This window comes from Hypanus sabinus, chromosome 12 (assembly GCF_030144855.1).
Source record: "Hypanus sabinus isolate sHypSab1 chromosome 12, sHypSab1.hap1, whole genome shotgun sequence".
In the NCBI taxonomy this organism is placed as follows: domain Eukaryota; kingdom Metazoa; phylum Chordata; class Chondrichthyes; order Myliobatiformes; family Dasyatidae; genus Hypanus; species Hypanus sabinus.
In genome coordinates, this window is record NC_082717.1 from 85212648 (window position 1) to 85229734 (window position 17087).

Sequence of the window (17087 nt, forward strand, 5' to 3'; positions counted from 1 at the left end):
TGGTGTGGAGTGACCAACTCACAGGATCAGATAAAGCAGCAGAGGGTTGTAAACTCAGCCAGCCCCATCACAGAAACCAGCCTCCCTACCACTGAGGACACCTTCAAAAGACAGTGCCTAAAGAAGGCAGTATCCATCATTAAAGACCCTCACCATCCCAGACATTTCCCCTTCTCATTACTACCATTAAGGAGGAGGTAGGTACATTTGAAGAGATTCTTTCCCCCTCCCCCCCCACCATCAAATTTTTTAAAGGACCATAAACAGTACCTCACTAGTGGAACTCTTCTTGCACTACTTATTTATTTATTGTGGCTTACACTAATTTTTAATGCATTGCACTGTATTGCTGCCACAAAATAACAAATTTTATGACATATGTCACTGATAATAAACCTGATTCTGGCAATTAAAATGTCAAGTCAGAAAGTACCGAATACTGTCACACACACAGATTAGGGAGCATTGTACTTTGAATGTTATAAACAAATGCTTAATTTTAATTTTGAGCTTCCTTTAAACAGGGTCACAAAAGTAAATTTGCACTATGCCATTGACATTGGTTTACCACATAGTTCAGAATAAATAAAATTTAAATTCCAGCACAGAACTCTGAGGTAACAACATTTGTTGCTGATGGCTGCTCCATACAGAGCAAATTCATGAATGAAAGTGGTGATCTGTAATGGGAAGGAACAACAACCATTTGAAATCTCCCACAGCAACGCCAATAGCTACCACTGCAACTGGGTTGGGGTCGAGCGTGCGCACGCACACACACACAGTGAGCAAGTTGGTTGAAGCTGGCATGTTGATAGTAGCATATGGATTACCTACCAATGAGTTTGTTATCAGGAAATGAAGTCAATTGCACAATTCAGGGCTGCAAGTACAGAGAAGCAGACACATGGTTTCAGCAAGATAACTCAACAGCCAGATAAAAGATGGCAAATTTCCAGGAATCACTCCTCCTCTCTATAATATCCTGGATCTCTGCTATTTTAAAAAAACTCAAATACATCTCCAGAGTGTCTTTTGGGACCCTGGAACATCCCAGACGCTCCAGTCCATTAACTACTTCAAACGTAACATGCTCAGCATCTGCAGAATCTCTTATGTTTGTAGTTAACTTCAAATGTATTTAGTTTTGTAGAGTAGCAAATGCAGCAACTAATTTGCAGACAATATCCCATGAAAAGTGGTGCGATAATGAGCAAGTGTGTTAAAAGACCGTTAAAGTATAAATATTGCACAGGTTATTTGGAAAAACTCGTAACTCATTCAGAATAGCACCAAGGCTGCAGCTGCGAAATAGACCAAAAGAGGTACTAAATTATTTAACATATCAGTCACTGTATGGACTCTTATCTAAGTAGATTACATACAAGAAGAATGAGGAAGTTTCAGGCTTTCTAAATGTACATAGGACACTATAATAGGGGGCAGTCTGGAGTTTAGGGCTGGGATTTGTCTTTAGAATTGAGAGGAGGTAAAAGACAACTAAAGCTAAGGAAGACACAGCAACCCAGGCAGTAAGTGCTGGAGGCAGTGAGGGGGAGAACAGAGGCTTAGCAGACATGCTGAAATCTGTGCTGGGTTGGGGATTGGCCCCTGCAAACCAGCTTGCCAAGTGTTCACCCAGGAAGACATTTGTCTGTGGCTGACCCAGCCTGAGATGATGAACTGCCTTGTGCTTGTTCTTGTAGAAATGTGGCTCCAGAACAACATCCCATGCACCATCAATGTTCAGGCCATGCCATTCAGGGACTTGTGCTAACATCATTTTGACACTTGATGTACTGTGTGTGCCGTATATACCATGTTTTGCAACTTGACCATGGAGGAACGCTGTTTTATTCAGCTGCATACATGCATATGGTGGAATGACAACCAATTAAACTTGAACTTGATCCAAGACTGGCCCTTTGGCAGAGGGAGAATGAGGAAAAGCTGATGAATAAGACAAAATTCACACACCAAAGCTGGAATAACAGTTTTTCAGGGTCAAGATAAAATGCAGAATCAGATAATTGAGACTAGGGGGTACAGCTACACCATAGTACAAATGCAGAGGTTATAGTGATGTTTTTCTTTTACATCAGATAAATGTCTCTTGCAAAACTATACCACCGTTTTATGCCAAAACCCAATACTTTTCCTTTGCATCTTAAAAGTAGTAAACTGTCAAAAGGTGAACTTGATAGTGACCCACATATGGAGATAACAAAACGATCGGCAAGGATGTTGGAAGTTTTTAAAAAGCCTCAAAAAAGTGTTGGGATGGGGTTGGGAGGTAGAGAGATTTGGAGATGGAATTTGAATATTTTTTTTTTCTGTGCACAGTTGCACAACTTGGCCAAAGGCAGAAGGGCTACTGTGGAAGGGCCGAAAATGGCAAACTGGAAGGGTCATGGGAAAGGTGAAACTTTATTAAGCTCCCAAAAGTATCAAAGAGCAGAGCTAATGGACTACATAGAAAAGTGTATCATATCAAAAGTAGTTATTTGTCTCAATTAGTAAATGATAAATTTTGAAACGAATGCAGTGGGGAAGGAAAGAAAACCCTTTACTCAATGACTGACAATTAGTTGAAAAAATGTGGATGAAGCCAAACGGACAATGAATTCAGGATATGGTTGGAAATTAGTCTGATGGCTTAGGCTATCCATGGAGCAAATGTACCAGACTGGATGGTAATTAATTTAATGAAAAAGTCAATGTTTATTGTCACGGATCACTACAGTTTTGTTTACCAATATCCACCATGGATCGCAGAGCTATTTGGTGAACTGCACAAAGTTATTACTGTTAAATATTAGTTTAGGCAGATACAAATCTACATCTTGACAGAACAGACCAAGTTGTTTACTATGCTTCCACTCTGATAGATTTGCTACAACAGGAATCCAGTTTTATCCAAGGACAAAAAAAACCCTTTTTGTACCAATCAAGTTAGAGTAGAGGACAGATTTGAATGCCAAGTAATTAATACAGTAATGCTGGCTGGTGGCGCAATGGCATCAGTGCTGGACTCCGGAGCGAAGGCTCCGGAGTTCAAATCCAAGTCTGGCCACACCCGAGCACGCTTTCCATCCATGCTGGGTTGAACGTCGAGCTAGCCACTCGGCCTCATAAAAAATACAAGTGCCAAGTCAGAAACATTCATATCGTGACCCGGTTAATCCGAAAGGAGACCGATCCTAACACCATGCGCCAGACAAGAATGGCTGACTGTCTGGTGCGACACGCTTAAAAAAACAGTAACAATGTCCTGGAATCATTAGATCAGGTGTAGCCAAAGTATTTGTCTGTGACAAATCATGGCTTGGCAGAGAGAAAAGTCTAACACACTGCTACACAAGGCTCACGGTGTATACAAGGTGCAACAGAAATGGCACAGGGTGGAGCTCACAAAGAAGTTGGTCAGAGTTGTAACAGTGCTGGCTGCTGAAGACGTTGAAGCATGATCTACCTGGAGAAAGATGGATGCTTCATAGAAGCTCAATCCTCTAGTTCTCTAACTGGGCCTGCATGTGGTAAAATTTTGTATGCAGCAACAAATGGTCCATGGCTTGTGTATATTTGAGCACAAGCACATAATTGACCAGCAACAATTTCAGTTTTTGACCTGAAAGTACCACCCAAGCCCAAGTGCTTACATTAAAAAATACAGAATTATATTGACAGCTGGCAATGGGTTCAGTGTGATATACATCCACTGTTATATGGAGGGGAAGCAAGTAGTCAGAATTGTTCTGAGACAGAGAAAGTCAAGGGGATAATTAGAAGGGGTGCTCAATATGAATTAGATATTTTGATCATTGTGACATCATGTGCATCTCACTCAGCTGAGGCAAAAGTATACTGTATGGGTTTAAATTTCACTGTGGCAGAGAATCAAAATAGGTACTGCAGTAATGAATGGAGTTACACTAGAGGAAACATCCTTCAAATAAGGCACTATACAGATGACCTGTCTGCTCTCCAGATGAGTATAAAGTACCATGACTGCTTTGAAGGATGATAATGTTTGTCCACACTGCTAAATAATCAAAAAATAAGATGAACATTCAGTTCAAAATGTTCTACTCCTCCACTCAGGATCCTTGCTCCAAAACATCAAGGTTCCCAAACTAGAAATCTCAGATGCACTACACCAAAGACTATTTTAACTTCAACTAAATTTATAAGCAGGATACATGGCAAAGGAAACATTCAGTCATAAATCCCACAACAGGTAATGTATTTCTTGCTTGCTTGAGGGATGAAAACAAGCAGGTTCACTGGGAGAAATATGCTATGCTTTCCTGGGCAATAAAGTTAAGAGTCGAGCACTACAGAGATAAGATATAATATCTTATATCTCAGAATGCAAGTGCAGTGATGCTAGGAAGTTTATGAACCCTGTAGAAATTTCTGTTTCTGCATAAGTATGACCTAAAATGTGATCAGATCTTCACACAAGTTCTAAAACCAGCTAACTAAATAAAGAGAACCCAATTAAATAAATAACACAAAAACATTATGCTTGTTCAGTTAATTGTTGAGCAAAATTATCCAATATTACATGTATTTGTTGGAAAAAGTATTTTAACCCCTGCTTTCTGTAACTGGTGTGACCCCAATAAACTTCAACCAAATGTTTCCAGTAACCATTAATCAGTCCTGCACATCAGCTTGGAGGAATTTTAGTCAATTCTTCCTTACAAAACTGTCTCAACTCTGGGATGTTGGTGGGCATCCTTGCATGAACTGCTTGCTTCAGGTCCTTCCATAACATTTCTATAGGATTAAGGTCAGGAGACTTTGACTCAGCCATTCCAAAACAAATTTTCTTCTTTTTAAACCATTCTGCTGTTGATTTACTTTTGTCTTTCAGATCATTGTCTTGTTGCATCATCCAACTTCTATTAAGCTTCAGGTGATGAACTGCTACCCTGATATTCTCCTGTAAAAAGTCTTGATATAATTTTGAATTCATGGTTCCCTCAAAGATTGCAAACTGTCCAGGCCCTGAGACAGGAAAGCAGCCCAAAACCATGATGCTCTTCCCAAGTTTCACATTTGGGATGAGGTTTTGGTGTCAGTGTGCAGCACCCTTTTCCCTCCAAACACAGCAATGTACATTTCTGCCAAAAAGTTCAACTTTTGTCTCATCTGTCCACAGAACATTGTCCCAGCAGCATTACAGAACATCCAGGTGGCCTTTTGCAAACTTGAGATGCGCAGATGTGCAGCAACTTTTTTTTTGAAGAGAGCAGTGGTTTCCTCTGTGATGTCCTTCCATGAACACCATTCTTGTTTAGTGTTTTTCTTATAGTGGACACATGAACAGAGACTTCAGCAAATTCTAGCGATTTCTTCAGGTTTTTTGCTGTTATCTTTGGATTCTTTTTTACTTCCTTAATGGTTGCATGTTGTGCTCTTAGTGTGATTTTTGCAGGATGCCTACTTCTAGGGAGAGTAGCAACAATACTGAGTTTCTTCCATTTGTACACTCAGGTCTTTAGAAATGCTTGAATAGCCTTTTCTAGCTTGATGCATCTCGACAATCCTTCCAAGGTCCTCTGAAAGTTGATCAAGGCATGTGCACATAAGCAGCCTTTTCTTGAGAAGAGTTGTCTTATCCTCACTCCTTGACCCACCCTCAACCACATTCACCAGCACACAATGACTCAGGTAACACACACAAAATGCCGGTGGAATGCAGCAGGCCAGGCAGCATCTACAGGAAGAAGCACTGTCAACGTTTCAGGCTGAAACCCTTCCTTAGGACTAACTGAAAGAAAAGATAGTAAGAGATTTGAAAGTAGTGGGGGGAGGGGGAAATGTAAAATGATAGAAGACCGGAGAGGGTGGGGTGAATCTGAGAGCTGGAAAGGTGATTGGCAAAAGGGATACAGAGCTGGAGAAGGGAAAGGATCATGGGATGGGAGGCCTCAGGAGAAAGAAAGGGGGAGGGGAGCACCAGGGGGAGATGGAGAACAGGCAGAGTGATGGGCAGAGAGAGAGAAAGGGGGAGGGGGGAAAATAAATAAATCAGGGATGGGGTAAGAAGGGGAGGAGGGGCATTAACAGAAGTTAGAGAAGTCACTGTTCATGCCATCAGGTTGGAGGCTACCCAGACGGTATTCAAGTTGTTGCTCCTCCAACCTGAGTTTGGCTTCATCTTGACAGTAGAGGTGGCCATGGATAAACATATCAGAATGGGAATGGGATGTGGAATTGAAATGTGTGGCCACTGGGAGATAGCCTTATCAGTAACTTGACTTTATATGTACTTTTTATAGGGTAGGCAGCTTTGCAACCCACACCTCTAATCTCATCTCATTGATTGGAACATCAGACTCCAAATAGCATTTGTAGAAGGCATTACTTTTTCCAACAAACATGTAATATTGGATCATTTTTCTCAATCAGTAAATTAACAAGTGTAATATATTTTGTGTTAGTTACAGGTGTTCTCCGGTTTTTGAACATTTGCTTTACAACACCTTGCTGTTACGAAAGACCTACATTAGTTACTTGTTTTTGCTAACAGAAGGTGTTTTCACTGTTACCAAGAAAGGCAGTGCGCGAGTAAAGCAGCCAAGCTCCTCCCCCAGAACCGCATTTAGCCACCATTGCTTAACATGTGCCTGTGAACATCTGTGCTTTACTGTATATCGGTTTATTTTGCATCCTTTAGCAAGATGAGTTCTAAGGTACCTGTATTGGAAAAGCCCAGAAGAGCTCATAAGGGTGTTACACTTAAAGTAAAACTAGACATAATTAAGCGTTTCGATCGTGGTGAACGAAGTAAGGACATTGTCCACTTGTTGAATTTGCCTGTGTCCACCCTTCGCACTATTTATACGCAGAGAGAAAGAATTTTGAAAGCAGCCGATGTTACTGTTGGTTCTTTTCGTAGCAAAGTGGTCATCCAATAATGGATAAAATGGAAAGTCTACTGCTTGAGTGGATTGATAGGTGTACAAAGCATGGTGTTCTGTTATCTTATACTTAAGGGAGAAATCAGTCAGTCTCTTTAGTAAGCTTACAACAGCACGGGACGATGGTGATGAAAGTGTTGCGGAAGTGGAATTTAAAGGCAGTCATGAGTGGTTTGATCGGATTCTGAGGCGAAAGCTTCATAGTTTAACGTTTACTGGAGAGAGTGCTTCGGCCTATACTGAAGCTGCCGAAAAGTTCCCAGCAGAACTGAAGAAAATAATTACAGAAGGTGTTTATTCATATAAGCAAGTGTTTAACTGTGACGAAACTGAAATTTATTGGAAAAAATTGCCGAGCAAGACATTTATTTCGATAGAAGAAAAGCAGGCTAAGGGACACAAGGCATTGAAGGACAGGTTTATCCTAATGCCTATTATTAACGCCACTGGTGATGCTGTCCTTAAGCCTCTGCTAGTGTATCATTTAGAAAATCCGAGGGCACTTAAAGGCTTTGATAAGAAAACACTTCCCATTGTGTTCCGTTCACATCCAAGTGGTTGGAATACCAAGTGCTTTTTTCTGAGTACATGAGTGGATACGTTAGTCCCTTTGTTGAAAAATACTGTAGAGAAAATAACCTCGATAATAAGTATCTTGTGATTGTCGATAATTGTGCTGCTCATCCACTTGGCATTACCGAGTATGGTGGTAACGTTCGTGTTGCGTTCTTACCACCGAATATGACATTGTTGCTGCAGCCGTGTGACCACGGCCTAATAGCCACAATCAAGGCTGACTATACGCAAAATGTGATGCGTTTTATTGTAAGTGCCATTGACAGAGAGGGCAATGCCGAAGTATCTTTGCGAGAGATCGGGAAAGAGTACAATATAAAATTGGCAATCACCAACATTGGAGATGCTCTCCATAGGCTAACAGTCTCGATGAGAAATGGCGTTTGGAGGAAACTATGTACCGAAGCAGTGAACGATTTTAAAGGCTTCGAACCATCAACAATATATACGGCAATAGTGAGTTTGGCTAAGGAGGCTGGGTTTGTGGAAGTTGACGAAGATGGTGTTAAAGAAGTTTTGGCAGTTCTTGGTTTTGACCAAGAACTGAGAGATGAAGAGCTGATAAAGAGGAAAGGATAACAATCGAAACCGAATGCAGTAGCGAACAGCACAAAAGTGAAGTTGTCCAGGACCTGAACGTGAAGCAATTGCGTGAGATTTTCACTGCAATTGACAACGCTGCAATGACTGCAGAAAAGTATGACTTTAATTTTGAAGTCAAGCATACTGTTGTTTTTCAAGCCTTCTAACATCAGCCACAGCAGATGCCGAAACTCGACCTTTGACATTGAGGCAGGCAGACAAAGAAGGTGACCTCCCTGCCCTGATGGAAACAGACGATAATGAGATGACACCCCAGTCTCCTCTACCTCCCACCACCCCAACCTCCGACGACTCAGCCAAACACCATCATCAGTGTGCTCACTGTCTTCCAGATTCCAGTAAGTGAAACTACACTTATTTCCACATATTTCTACTTTATATAGGCTGTGTATTTTTATGTGTTATTTAGTATGATTTCTTATTTGGTTTCATTTGGCAGCTTCCTAGATTAAAGTTTACTGGAGAGTGTTTCTGCCGAGAGCGCATGCGCTGAGTGTTCTGCCGAGAGCACTTGCGTGAGACTTTCACTACGGTGGACAGTACTGCACTGCAATGATTGCAGAAAAGTATTTCTACTTTATATAGGCTGTGCATTTATCATAACATTTCTGCTTTTACTATATGTTACTGTTATTTTAGGTTTTCTGTGTTATTTGGCATGATTTGGTAGGTTATTTTTTTGGGTCTGCGAACTCAAAAATTTTTCCCATATAAATAAATGGTAATTGCTTCTTCCCTTTACGACATTCCAGCTTACAAACCATTTCATTGGAATGCTCTACCTTCAAATCGCGGGGGAAACCTGTATTCAGTTAGGTTCTCTTTATCTCGATTCAGGACATACATGAAGATCTGATTATACTTTAGGTCATATTTATGCAGAAAGAGAAAATTCTATACAGTTCACAAACTTTCTAGCACCACTGTATGTCCCTTTAGAACAGAGATGAGAAAGAATCTCTTTTGGCAAACTGTGGAATTCATTGCCACAGATGGCGATAGACTCCCAAGTCATTTGGTACATCTAAAGCGGAGGTTGATAGTTTCTTGAATTAGTAAGGGTGTCAAAGGATATGGGGAGAAGGCTGGAGAATGGGTTTGAGAGGATAATAAATCAGCCATGATGGAATGGCAGAGCAGACTTGATAGGCAAATAGCCTAATACTTCTCCTATGTCTTATGGTCATCTCATGATAGGCGGTATCGCTGACAGTGCATTCTTTCAATACTCTGTCAGGAGTTTGGCCTGGATTATGCCCAAGTTCCTAGACTGAGACAGGAATCCATGACATTCAATATCAAACACAGCGTTACCACCACTGAGCCTCAACTGACACTTCTTATGTGTAGCTACTGTATAGTTATTCATTCTGACTATACAATCACTCCAGTGGTTGAACTGTGAACTGATCCATAACCTATTGAATCACTTTCAAGGAGTCTACAACTCATGCTCTCAGCATCAACTTTTCTTATTTACACAGTCTGTCCTCTTTTTGCACATTGGTTCTTTGTGATTTTTTATGTATAGTTTTTCATAAATTTTATTTTCCTGTAAAAATGCGTAAGAAAATGAATCTCAGGGCCGTATATGGTGAGATATATGTACTTTGATAATAAATTTACTTTGACTTACTATGAAACAGGGATGATTTAGAAGCAGCAGAGATTGGAAAAGCAGCATGTGCTGAGTTTGCTCATGTCAAAAGCCAGTTAAACAACTAGATGCCTCGGAGCGCTGCAGATAAAAGTTTTGCTCAGAGCATGCCAATCTATTCCACAAGGGATTGATGTGGAGTGCTACTCTTGTTGCAAGGCAATTGTTTCAGCCAGAGGCTTACAGCATTGTTCAAATGAGATCACTATCATAGATGTTACAAAAAGTATCTTTCTTTCCAGTCCTGATGAAGGGTCTCAGCTTGACTGTTTACATTTTTCCATAGATGCTGCCTGGCCTGCTGAGTTCTCCAGCATTTTGTGTGTGTGGCTGTTGCAGATTGCTTCTTTTTTGCTTTAAAGGAAATCTCTGAAGCAGACATTAGCTCTGGGCCAAACTTAAACCCAGATGGCAGCCTATCTATTTGTGATTAATCATTTTGGACTACATTTTTTAAAAGCTCACACCAGTTGATGTGCGTCACAAAAAAACTGCCTAGCAATGATTGAGTCTGAAATTGGCTTGGCTCTAAATTGACTCAAGCCATGTGCAAAGCACAGTGAAAAACTGCTTTGCATACCATCTATAAGGATCAGTTCATCACATCATTGCATTGAAATAGTACAAAGGAAAAGAATAACAGAATACACATTCTGTAGCCACCTTACTAGATAGACCTATAAACCTGTTTGTTAGTGCAAATCTCTGAACAGTCATGTGGCAGCAACTCGATGCACAAAAGCATGCAGACATGGTCAAAAGGTTCAGTTGTTGTTCAGACCAAACATCAAAATGGCAGAGAAATGTGATGCAAGTGACTGAACATACACTCAGTGCTAACATTAAGTACAGGCGTACCTAAAAAAGTAGGCACTGAGTATATAGTGTTCTAGTTACAGAGAAGAGTGCAGTGCACTAAATGCATGACTGAAAGAAGGGAAAGAAGGGAGGCAAAGAGTTTAGAACTGCCACTAGTTGAGGGGAGGGTGGGGGTGGAGGGAGATTGTTAATTGTTTTATTATTGTCAAATGTACCAAGATACACCAAACAGGTTTTTTTTGCAGCCATCCAGACAGATCATTCCACAAGTCCATCAGAGTAGTACAAAAGGAATAGATTGCAGAATATGGTGTTCGAATGACAGAGGAAGAGCAGTGCAGTTAGATACCTAATCAGTTCAAGAGCTGTGATGTGTGAATCCACCTTAACAGACTTGGAAACCGCTCAGTAGTCGTTCAGGGGCACAGAAGCTACTTTTGAGACTGGTAGTCCACAACTTCAGGTTTTTGCATTATCCTCCTGGTATAAAGGAGGTGGGGAGAAGAAAGAATATTTGGGGTGGGTGGGATCCTTGATCATACTGGCTGCTTTACAGGGTTTCCCTTTTCTGAGTTTACCAATAAATACCCTTCACACTACGCTTAGAAACATAAAAAACATACAGCACAACACAGGCCCTTCAGCCCACAAAGCTGTGCCGAACATGTCCTCACCTTAGAAATTACCTTGGTTACCCATAGCCCTCTATTTTTCTGAGCTCCATGTACCTGTTCAGGAGTTTCTCAGAAGACCCTATCATATCCGCCTCCATCACTGTTGCCAGCAGCCCATTCAACGCGCACACCACTCTGTGTGTAAAAAAAACTTACCCCTGACATCTCCTATGTACCTACTTCCAAGCACCTTAAAACTTGTGTCCTCGTGTGCTAGCCATTTCAGCCCTGGACAAAGGCCTTTGACTATCCACACCATCAATGCCTCTCATTATCTTGTACACTTCTATCAGGTCCCCTCTCATCCTCCGTTGCTCCAAGGAAAAAAGACCGAGTTCACTCAATCTATTCTTATAAGGCATGCTCCCCAATCCAGGCTACATCCTTGTAAATCATCCTTGCAAAGCCATTCGGCCCATCCTGACTATGCTGGCCAGTGAAAGATGAGTTTACCCTTACAATCCCTGTTCTCTCCTTGTGGCCTTTTAATATTTACGGTTTTCCTTTCTCAAGTTACTGTGCTTTCATCATCCCAGTCAAAGCTCAGTGTGAGGTGACGAAAAATGCCTCTAGGCTGGCATTAGCTAATGATCTTTAACCCATGGCCTCTAGTTAGATCCCACACCTCTCACGATTACAACTGAAAAGAACAGAACTGATGTGAAGATGGCAGAAATCGTATTGCAGATGGTGGTAAGAGCTAACCCTAACACACATAGTGTAGTGGTTAACACAATCGCTTTACACTGCCAGCAAACCATTGGAGTTCGATTCCCACTGTCTGTAGTGAGCTTGTACATTGTTCCCTGACTGCATTGGTTTCCTTTGAGTGCTCCAGTTCCCTCCCACATTCCAAAGATGCATGGGTTGGGGTTAGCCGGCTGTGGGTATGTTACAATGGTGATGAAAGCATGGTAACACTTACAGGGACCGTGTTGGTCAGTGATGTGAAAGACTATGCATTTCACTGTATGTTTTGAAGTTTCAAAGTACATGTGACAAATAAAGCTAAATCTTTAAAAGATTTGTACAAAAGTGAAAAAATGCAGGTGACATTACTTGAAGTTAATTTTTGATCAGCTCTCTGAATGTGTCTGAGAATTTAAACTGGGCTGGAGACATACTTTGAATTTTAAATTACACCATATACTACCCTGATATTCATTTTCTTACAGGCATCCACAGCAAATACAAAAAGGCACTACAGAATCAGTGAAATCAGCGATCATGAAAAAAGATGGACAACCAATGTACAAAAGACAACAAATAGTGCAAATAAAGAAAAAACAAAACAAGTAAATGAATGAATAAACAATAAATATCAAGAACACTGGTGTGAAGTCCAAGCAGAATCACATACCAGGTTTTGAATCAGAGAGGCACTGAGCCGTTCTGTTTGTGTGTTAATGGAATCAAAGGGCTTGCTCTGTCACAATGCAAAAAGAAAATGAGAGAGATCCGAATCAGCACATAAATCACCCTTGGCACTCAGCGATCTGCCAGTTTGGAGTGGCATCAATCATTAAGGAGCCCTCTGGGACATGCCCTCTTCTCATTACATCTGATCAGGAAAAAGGTACAGGAGTCTGAAAGACTCACCCCAACATTTCAAGTGCAGCTTCTTCCCCTCTGCCAGCCAAAGTTTTTTGAATGCTCCATGAACACTACTTTTCCTCTTATGCACTTTTTTTTTTGGTGACTTACAGTAATTTTTGTCTTACAACATACTGTTCTTGCAAAAAAAGTTTCACAGCAAACTTGATTCTGAATCTGAATGGCCTGTTCCTGAGCTGTACTGTTCAAACTGAAACCAGCTTTCGCAAGGAAATTCAAGGCTTGGCTCCCTGCTCTAGATTCTTTCAGAGGAGAGCGGTTCAGCCCACTGAATCCTTTTAATAGTAAGTAAGTACCTCAATGAGGTCATCACTCAATCTCTCGTCTTGTGGGAATACATCGTTATCTCTCCACTAAGTTAAATGTAACAGTAAAACAGGTTGAGAAAGCTTTGATGCCCATTTTACTGTCATCAAATCAGCGATAACAGTCAAAACTCACACGAGATCTATTCTTGTGTATGGTGGTGGTCAGAATCAGGGAGCATTATTTATACAGCTGCCAGCCCAGCTCTGCCTGAAGGTCACATCTTCTCTTAACCCCTCTCCTTATTTGGGCACAAAACACTGCGCTTCTGACTGCTGCATCAGTGAGTAAATCATGAACATGCTCAACATTCACTGAACTCAAAAGTTTATCCATACACTGCTTTGGCCCACTATCACTTCAGAGTGAAGCAGTTTGGTGGAGGATTGTGGGAAACAGAAGTAGCAAGGAAAGGAAGACACCGACAGCCAAATTCTCCAAGAGGGCAGGCAAAGGGCAAGACAATTGAATGATAGCACGAGTAGGGACAGGAAGATACAGCAAGCTTTCAGTTCTAAACGGCTGAGCCAATTATGGAAACAGATTTTGTTTTATTTTGAGGTGGCGAGCAAGGAACCTAGACTGATTAGTACTACCTACAAGCATAGTTAAACACTAGAGCTTTAAACAGACAATAGAAATTCTCCCTGCAAGGCAGTCTCCAGGAAAATATATTTGAAATGGACTGCTGTGACCTCCCCAGCAGCTCCAGTACATAACAGATGCAAACACACTTGCTCTCCTTTAGATGAATGATTGGTTGCCCAAACACAAAACAGACTATGTTAATGAGATAGAAAAGCAAGCAATCCCGATAATTCTTGTAAATGCACATTTTTCTTGCAGGCTTCCCTCCAGTAAACCCAAAGGGTGGGTGGTGGGGGCAGGGGGGGGGGGAGAAGGGAGAGAAATTGCTGGAACTAGGATAGAGATTTGCTTTGGTAAAAACATTCATTTGGCAATAAAAATGGGCTGGCACTTCCTGCTGAAACTGGGCAACAGTATATAGAACTTTAATTGCAGAGTGATGAAGCCTCCACGCATTCTATTCACTCTGTTTCATATATTCATTTGAACTCCTATCCTCATTCCTAGTCACTCCCTTAAGTTTCTGGACAACAGTTAAACAAGGGCTGAGATGAAAGAATCTAACCACCTACACTCGATAGCATTACGATTACTGAGCCCCCTTTATCAATATCCTGGGGCTTATCATTGACCAAGTATTTAAATATCATATCTAAAGCCATGTGTTCCTCAGCAAGTGCTACACCCTCTGAAATCTCAAAGCCTTATTACCATCTGCAAAATCCAAGTCAGATGTGTGATGCAATACACTCCACTTGCCTGGATGAGTGTGGCTCCAATGCTCAGGAAGCTCAACACCACAGTCATGGAAAAATACAGCACAGAAATAGGCCCTTTGATCCATACTGAAGCATTTAAACTGCCTAGTCCCATCAACCTGCAACAAGACCATTCCACCAATACCACTACTATCCATGTATCCACTCAAACTGCATTTCAACGTTGAAATCGAGCTTGCATGTACCACTTGTGCTGGGAGCTCATTCTACACTCTCACAGCCCTGTGTGAAGACTTTCCCCTCATGGGCCCCTTAAACTTCCCTCCTTTCACCCTTAAACCCATGACCTCTTATAGTCCCACCCAATCTCAGTGCAACAAGCCTGCTTGCATTTACCCTTTTTATACCCCTCAATTTTGTACATCTCTGTCAAATCTCACCTCAATCTTCCATGTTCCAAGGACAAAGCCACCCCTTAGGTCAAAGCTACCTGCTTGACTGTCACCCACCAAAAAATGGTGGTTTCCTCTACTATAGGGCTGCACAATGTGCCATCAACAAAATGTATTGCTTTTGCTTGCCAAGGCTACTCCAACAGACCCCTGACTCCCAGTCCCCCAACACCACCATGAGAATACACAGCTATAGAATAGCAATGGGTCAAGTTTCACCATCTTCAAGGGCAAGAATAGGCAATAAGTTGTTAGCCTTGCCTACTTCTTTAAATAAAACCACTCAGATGAAAAGAGAATGCTGAAAAAAAATGGCTCTGCTTGCTCAACGCTTCCCATCAAATAAAACTCATTTTCGGTAACGCACTTGCAAATCACCTTTAGCGCCACTGATGACATTTCAATGCTCTTTTAAATAACTCAGATATGTGCTTGGCACACTACTATGAGTGGATGCAGATGAAATGCTAGTCAGCACAGACGTTTGGTACACAAGAAAAGCTGGCTGCACAACAAGGTTCTCAGCATCACCGAAAGCAAATTGACTGCTTTTGCAAAGGGCACTGCTTAATTCAGACTCTGCAGTAGATGCCAGCTGCAAACATGATAGTGCGTCATGAGCGCCATCCCAGAATTCTGTTATACAATTATCTGGAAGATTCATCCAATTTTGCATTTAAGGTAAGAGAGGGCAAGTTCAAAGGGAATGTGAGAGGCAAACTTTTGTTTTACACAAAGAGAGGTGGGAGGCTGGAATGCACTACCGGGGTGGTGGTAGAGACAGATACATTAGGGACTTTTAAGGGATGTTTAGATTAATGTGAAGAAAAATGGAAGAACATGGACACTCTGTAGGGAGAAGAGATTAGTTCAGTTGCCCATTTAATGACTGATTCAATTTGCTCATCACAACATTGTGGGCTGAAAGGAGTGTTCTGACTGTTCTATGGCTTACATGACAAATCACAACATCAGTATTCAATGAAGCATAAATTATGAAAGGTTAGCATAATTTAAGTGGGGAAAGTGTCAGGTTTTTATGTGGCTCCATCACGATGGAGTTTCTCCCAAGTATTCCACATCAAACTCTGATCTTAGTAACAACACAGCAGGGTCAACAAGCTTAATTAAACCGACAAAACTTAAATACAGATTCCATGCCACACCCCACACTGTGGCATATTCTACTGTCAAAAGTTAAGGTAATTTAAAATGTGTGATTCTGTAGATGCTGAAAATCCAGAGCAACATCATAGATGCTATGCTACCTGACCTTCTGAGTTCCTCCAGCATTTTGTTTGTGTTGCTCAGGGAATTAAAACAAAAAAGCAAAAATCGAACAAAGTAAGAAACTAGTACCTGACAGAAATCAAGTTTTTCAAGTAGCCCTAATTTAGTTAATTTAGGCAGACACTTCTTCAAATAAGAACATTCACTTTTCGTAGCAACTATTTAACATGAAATGAAATAATGGCTGGTTGATACTGATGGCAGAATAACAGTTTATATTTATACAACATCTTTAAACAGTAAGATATCTTACAGTAGAGTTCTCAGTGAAAATCTGGGAGCAAACAGTGAAAGGGATATTTGGAAAGGTAACCAACAACTGGCCAAAGAATTGGGTTTTGAAATGTGATGATTGGGTTTGAAGTGGGAATTCCAGAAATTAGCCCAGCCAACTGAAGGCATAGCACATAAATCCAAAGTTTCTCCAGTGACTAGAACTGAAGGTTCCTTAGAGCTGGTAGTTGTGTAGGACTGGAGACTGCAGAGCTGTGGGAAGCAAGGTTATGCAGAGATTTGAAAACAAGCATGAAAATTTAGTAATAGCGATGGTGTCAAGAGTCAAAGTTAGTCAGTGACCACAGGAGAAAATGGCTGAATTAGGAAATCAACACCAGGGCTTTGGATCAGTAAAGGCTGTTGGGCAGGAGTGTAAGTATTTCAATAGCTAAATGTAGAGACAATGAAGGCATGAGTTTCAGTAGGAATGGAAAGTGATAATGGAGCTGGTAATAAACAGATGAGTTACATGGATCTTAACTGTGAACGGTATTGCAATCCATTAAGCACAGAACTACAAAGCTTCAATATCATTGAATGCAGTGAAGGCCTCTGTGGAAGTGATTTCTTTCAAGAGAATT

General features: G+C 41.1%; 1 protein-coding gene and 1 long non-coding RNA gene across 3 annotated transcripts in view; one reads left to right on the forward strand and one right to left on the reverse strand.

Annotated features, from left to right (window-relative positions):
- Positions 1–17087, forward strand: part of LOC132403090 (uncharacterized) — a 130575-nt gene that overhangs the window by 60947 nt on the left and 52541 nt on the right. For both annotated transcript variants that reach the window (XR_009515178.1, XR_009515179.1), the window contains exon 2: positions 12437–13159. This is a non-coding gene — a long non-coding RNA (uncharacterized LOC132403090). The remainder of the gene's footprint in view (positions 1–12436; positions 13160–17087) is intronic.
- mthfd1l (methylenetetrahydrofolate dehydrogenase (NADP+ dependent) 1 like) overlaps positions 1–17087 on the reverse strand; it is a 162381-nt gene that overhangs the window by 31155 nt on the left and 114139 nt on the right. The gene's annotated exons all lie outside the window — the stretch shown is intronic.